Genomic DNA, 7500 nt, shown 5'->3' on the forward strand with positions numbered 1-7500 from the left:
CTTAGAAATCAGATAACTGCTGGACAATAACCAATAATAATGATTTGTTTATATACTACAAACACTTTTTTTTATCACATAATAAGGCAGAATAGTTTATATACTGTAATAAATGCTATGTCAATTAGCACTGCATTGTTCATATACTTTATTTATTACCTGGAGATGTAATACGTCCCCCGCGTAATCTGCCCTGCATGGGAACATTGATGAGGTCCAGTGACAGCTCATATATTCACTGCACATATGCTCCATATCACAGCTCGTTCTCAGAAATATAAAAACATGATGAATTGACCCAACAGTACAACATCTCACATTTAAATCAAGGCTGACAAATGCTAATCGATGCACTGATTTGTAGACATGCAGTCGTGTGTGAAATGGGTCTGACATTTTCATGTTAGCTCAGCCTTTTACTCACCAACGTCTCATTTGTTGTTTAACACGGTTCTGAGTAAAACCTTCATGAGCATAGCATTAGAAATTCCCTGTGAAGACTCAAACTTTCTCTGTCTCTTCAAAACGTCACCTGACCTTCAGCTGATGAGAACACCATGAACCAAATAGCTTAGAATTTGAAACCACAAATTAAAGTCTGCAGCAGTTTCATATAACAATTTACATGTGATATATAATGTATATAAATAAATAGTTGATCCAAAAGTCTGAGAGCACAATTAGCTTTTTGCATTTAAGCCTAGACAGTTTGGTTAGAAGAAAACAAGGTTTTACATCAAATTAAATATCTGCCTGATTTCTAGGTCAATAATACAATGTAACATTTGACATTGACTTTGTTTAACTTCTTTGTGCGAACAGTCAGATGTTCCTGCTTCCATTAAAACACAAGATCATTCTCAAATCATGCTGGAGAATGTGATCATCAGGTTTCACAAACACATGTCCTCTTACTTTTAAAAGCTCTCCACCTCAGCAGATGGTCAAATGCGTGTCTTGTTTAAAGAGGGTGGAAACTTAATACATGTAATTTGAGTGATCTCATTTCCTGACAGCACATCTTGATGGTTTCATCACATTTCACTCGGACCCTGCAACAGATCAGATCGAGACATTTAATCTCAGGCCAGTTCATTAAGAGGAACTCCTGGAGCTTTATATTACACATGGAAGTATGAGAGGTATAGCACAAGTATTTACATTTACATTTAGTCATTTAGCAGATGCTTTTATCCAAAGCGACTTACAAATGAGGACAATAGAAGCAATCAAAATCAATGAAAGAGCAATGCTATGACAAGTCTAAGTTAGCTTAACGCAATACACGTAGCAAGGTTAAAAAAAAGTGAAAATGAGGCACCATTATCCAACATACTAATAGCTTTACATAGTCCAAATATTAAAGCTGAAAATGGTTATGAAGTTAAATACTTCTGCTAAAATTTAAAACATACTCCAAATAATTTACTATTATATTCAAACTTGCAGACAGTGCAGCGCTGTAAAATATAGTTGCATCATGCATGACTATGGTTAACCAATTTATTCACTTATTGTATTCACTCTCCTATTTTAACGGACTAAACTATGTTGACATAAACCTTACTAGGGAACTTTTTGGCAGACATCAAGACACATTTGTGTTGGTGTTTTGGAGAAGGGAGAAATTAACCATGCACTCTATACCTTTACATTAATTTCTTTACAAGATGCTTCTTTCCAAAGCAGCTTCCAAATCATACATTTAGTATGGTCATGGTTGTGATATACACCTCTGCAATCAACAGGGAACCCAATTTGAAAACCCAGACAAAGAAATGCTTGTTTAAATGTATTATTCAGTTAATTTCTTTAAAAAGCATCATAGCAACCAAATAGTATCTCTAAAATTCATCCGCCCCGGCAATCACCCACCAACAGCCTTGCAAAATGGGTTTCAGACAGGCAAGTAAACTCACATTTTCTTTAGAGAAATTCAAATCTATTTTCAAATGTTAAAATTCAAATTAAAGATCCAATTCTGTAATCTTTTATAATCAAAGTTCATAGGTGCATGTTAATTTAATGCCTCCAAACAGAAGACATACATGTCATACGTGTTTGTATGTATATTTACACACTGAATTAATGGAATACACATTACAAATTAATGTAGATTTAGGAATCAGAAAAAGGAAGTACAGTATATCTTCTTTCAAAACAATGCCAATACAAATACCCATAGTAAATGGATTAGATTTATTTTTATTCAAATTTTGATTCAAACAAGTCATACATAATACAACGACTAGTTAACAATTTATTAACAATAACATTTGTATCACAATTTTGGAAAACATAATCGTAGCTTCAGGAACTGATAAAAAGGATGTGGCATAGGGCTGGTTGTGGCTTTTGAGCTTCGAAGCTTCGGTAGTAATCAACACCGAATATTCGAAGCTTCGGAGGTAGGGGGCTGAACATTCTTCTCTCAACACGTGTCTACACCCAATCGCGGAGCGGCGTGGCGCAACAAATTCAGTAAACTGCTGATGCGTTCTATTTATGACGTACTGACACAAATTTCAAATGATTTTCAATGGTCGCTTTGTCGTGTCCAGTGTAGACAGACTTTAGCTGTTGCGGCGCGACACGACAACTGTCGCGTCCGGTGTATACACGACCTGTAATAAAGGTAGGAATCTCTGTGTGTCTGTCTGTCTGCATTTTTATTATGTCGAGAACCGTTCATCCATTCGACTTTACGCGTGGCGGGTGTGTTGCCGCGGACCCAAGGGAGAGCAGTGTCGCATTTTGGTGCAATATGGACACGCGACACGTTCAGAATTAATAAACTTTTAATAAACTACAGAACAGCGCGAGCCAGAAGCGGCACGCCTCACGTGGGCAGGGCTTATATGCTCCGAGAACGGACACTGCACTAGTGATACAAAACATACAGGTCTGTTAAGAGCAATACTTTTAATAAGGTAGCCTAACGTTTTTCTAACAAACAAATCACTCCCAAATCAGAAATTAGCAGCACAGTAATTACTGACACTGTAAAGGGTAGGCTATTTAAATAAAAGAACAAAAAATAAATGAACGAAGTTCAACGAACTGTAATAAATAAAGAACATGGTAGCATGCGCGAGCCAGAAGCGACGCTCCTCACGCGGGTAGGGCTTATATTTTCCCAGAACGGACACTGCACTAGTGATACAAAACACACAGGTCTGTTAAGAGCAATACTTTTAATAGAGACAAATTATTATTAGGCTGGGCTACTGTACGTTTTTTTATGACTGCCGTATTCGCAAGTATTTTCCAAGCAAATTAAGTGCACGTTTTTATCATGTGTAAAATTACTAATTAACATGGCGGATAAAAGCAGCTCGAGGATGGAGGATGACAGGTGTTCGAGAAAAAAAATAATAATAATATTCGAATCTCAAAATTGAAAATCGAATGCCAACCCACCGAAATAATATTCGAATAATCGAATATTTTGGTCCAGCCCTAATGTGGTATTAACAAAAGCATTAAACAGCCAATATGAAATGTCATTTACAGCAGGCCTAGTTAATACTTCATTATGCTGATTTAAATGCAACATTGATGTTTGAAATGATATGTGACTAATATGTTTAGATGTTAAAATCAAACATACAGCAAATCACAGCAATGTTTTCAATGCAATCACAGCTCATGGCATAGAAGTGTAATTTAAAAGAGTATTTTTAACGGTACTATCTCTTCGAAAGCTGATAAGCAAGATGCTATTATTAAAATACAAAGTAAATAGAAAGTGCTTTGCTCAACTCATGCAGACTTAAGATTGCATTCATTTGCTGATTTCCTTTAACCAGAAAAGGTCAGACCTGAGGTCAGCAGGATCTATTGTTGTTGCTTCCTACACAGAGACAAATAACACACAACTCGCTCTCTCATAAGACTGTGGCAAACAATAAACTCACTAACATTGTTATGCAGAGTGGGAGGAAAAATATCCAAAAAATTACTCCGATACAATTAGCTGACTAGAGGCTAAAAATCAAAGAGCTGCACTCAGCGAAAATCCCGTGAACAGTAGAGTCACACAAATATGCACACTTTAGGCAAGCTCTATTTTAGGAGACCAGAGCCTGGTTTATAGTCTGTACACACACACACACACACAAAACCCAACACAAATGTTCTAAGCAGATTCATCACCACAGTAAGCAGAGACATCATAGCACTCTTTCATCCAAAGGTCACATCTGCATGCTTACTGCTCACCAACTCACCAACATCACAACTGCCAACGAATGTAAATCTTTCCCCCCCCCCCAAATGCACTTGTGCACTGGGTTGTGCAATGCAGCAGATGTGGGGAAAAACAAGGCAACATTAAGCTAAATAATACACTAAATTCACTTATAGTAGGGATGATGGTTCTGAGATCCTATTTACGCAGCGATGGTTGCGGTACCAAATTAAGAAGCCCTTGACCTGTAATCCAAAGTCACATAGTATCATGAAGGGACTGTTTTTTTTTTTTATTCAAACGTTTTAATTTTTGATATGTAAAGGTCACATTATGACTTGAAATCTTCTACCATCATTATACAATTATGCGTCACTATACCATCATTATATGTATTATAATGATATACTGTCAATTTTTAAATTTAATAGAATTTTTAGTAATTGCATTTTGTGTTTGTATTTTATATATATTTTTTTAAATAAATAAATATTTATTTTAATTTTTAATTTTCAGTTTTAGATTTAGTTATCTTAGTACATCAAGTTAAACTAAATGAAAATCAGAAATGTTGATTGTGGGAAAATCATCATCTGTGTAAAAAATAACATTAATCATTTTGACCAGGATTATAATAGTTACCTAAAAATAAAATCATAAAACATTTTTGTTATTTTAAATAATATAACTATAAACCGAAATAAAATACATTTAAATAATTGTTTTTTATTTTATTTCAGTTAACATTTATTTTGAGTAACAAAAATGCTTTTATGGTTTTAGTTTTAGTATAGGACATATTATATTAACTAAAAATATTTTTTTTCATGATAAATGTTAACTGAAATAATTATTTTTTTTCATAATAAATGTTAACTAAAAAATAAATACGTTTTAAAAAATATTTTATTTGAACTCAATTAACATTTATTTTAAGTAACAACAATGTTTTTATGGTTTTAGTTTTAGTATAGTACATATTATATTAACTAAAAAAAATCATAATAAATGTTAACTGAAATAAATAAATATTTTTTTCATAATAAATATTAACTAAAAAAATTAATTAGTTTTAAAAAAATATTTTATCTTAACTCAATTAACATTTATTATAAGTAACTAAAATGTTTTTTTTTATGGAGATAAAATAAGACATGTGAAGAAAAAGAGGGAATTTCAATCGTGAACATAACATCAACCTGTAATTTTGTCAAATTATACTATTATTAAAGTAGGCCTATTGATTGTGTGTATATAACCGCTATACAATTAGCCCTAGCTAGACAAAGGAGTCAACCATTGTATTCCAAAGATGTTAAAATATCATTTTTGCAGCAAAATGACACCAAACACAATGCATACACAATACAGTTTTAGATGTATTTCAAAAGACACTGCAATCAATGATGTTGCATTTATATAGATTGTTGCATATTGTTAATAGACACATTAAGGAAACTAGTGAGAAAAGCTTGTTGTGAGTGAGTTTGAAATGCGCCACACCACTGGCATCAACAGTCTGTCAGAGAGATTGAAGAAAGAGAAGAGAAGATCTCCTCCAGTGATGGATCTGAGAAGGACACAGACACACAAACACTCTGGCACCAGACGGTAAGGCAAGACTAAAGGTGACCGAGTGAGTGTGTATTTTCAGCCATGCTTCATATCTCTGTCTGCGTCCTTTGAGCTGCTCGGATTCTTCCTTCTCATAATTTTCAGACACAGCTTCACTACACAAACATACAGAACTCCCCCTTCAGCGAACTGTAAGACAGGCACAAACACACAGATTGGCAGACTGCGTACACTCAGCTGTCAACGCTAACACAGATGCCCCTTCGCTGCCTGATGGGAATACACAGTATAGCTAGAGTCTCGTTTGTTTAAACACTCATTCATTCATTCATTCTCTCATTTACTTGTAGTTTTGTGTAACTGGTCTTAGCTATTGCTGTCTTTCTTGATTAGCATCACAGAGGAAATATTTATTGCTCAGGGGCTTCTGATTCATAACTCAAGAGGCCTAATGTTTCCTTTGAATATCAGCTTTCTCATTTCCAAAAATCCAAAAATTTAAATGCACACTATACAAATGAGAGAATTGCTGAGCTATAGAATACATGAAAACGCTGTAAAATGTACATTAAAACCTGTTAATTGGTTAACTGTAAGTTATTTTACCATGTACGGTGAATAATTGTAAGTGGCTGAACATTGTAATATATGCAATATTACTGTAAAATACCTTCAGATTTGTTTTTTTGCAAATAAAAACTATAAATAACCATAAAGTTTACAAGGATCTTACCAAATGTTCTTGCATGATACATACTGTCTTGAATTTCTTTTGTTTCTGCTTATTTTTATCATCAATAATGAACAATAGAATGTTTTGTGTTAAATTTCATGCTATTTAGTTAATGTTCACTGCATTTTTTTCGTATCATCTTGTTTGTTACCTTTATGGTGTTTCGTCTTTGTATGATCTTGTGCACCGTCTATGTTGATCAATAGACAGGCCACTCAAAATTAACTTAAAATAAATTAATCATGTGGTTTTCCGTTTTAACATCTTTATTATGGTGGTTATCAGCACATTTTAAGGTTTAAAAATTAGATGATAGTACAAGTAGATATCATTGGTATATTAATATCTTATAACTTAATGAAATATTAGTTTATAAGGTAAAATGTACTGGCACCAATATGCCATAAGGCCTACATAATACCTGAAACATTGTCACTGAATTTTTACAATTAATTTCTGGCATCCACAACCTGTTATTTATTTATGTTTTTTTTTTTTTTTTACCATAAAGTTAACATGATAGTTTTACTGTGTAGTAGGAATTTGACGATTTTTTTTTTTTTACCATAAAGTGATAGTTTTACTGTGTAGTAGGAATTTGACGAGAAGTGTAAAATATCTCTTGAAATGAGCATCTTGGCACATATAGAGGAAGAGACTTGCTTGAATCCTGTAGGTTTTCTGTTGTTAAACCACCTTATGAATCTGTGAAGTTTGTCCAACTAATAGAAGAAAAATCATTATTTTTACATGCCAGACAACTGCGGTCTAAATTTGTGTTCACATTTACTGTTGTTCATTGAGTTTTTGCGGGCTTCGCGAAACTCAGTCCACCTTATTTGTTCCCGTAAGTGCGCCCTCGGCCATTTTTGTAAATTTAATGTGTCTAGCCCATAGATACAGTATGTATATCTATGGTCTAGCTAGCCAGCGTCATTCACTTCCAGCTATTTTTAGCTGTACAAAACAGCTCGTTTTGCTGATTGATATTACAAAATGTTGT

Source organism: Sinocyclocheilus anshuiensis, unplaced genomic scaffold (genome assembly GCF_001515605.1).
Source record: "Sinocyclocheilus anshuiensis isolate Anshui unplaced genomic scaffold, SAMN03320099.WGS_v1.1 scaffold799, whole genome shotgun sequence".
Classification (NCBI taxonomy): Eukaryota; Metazoa; Chordata; class Actinopteri; order Cypriniformes; family Cyprinidae; genus Sinocyclocheilus; species Sinocyclocheilus anshuiensis.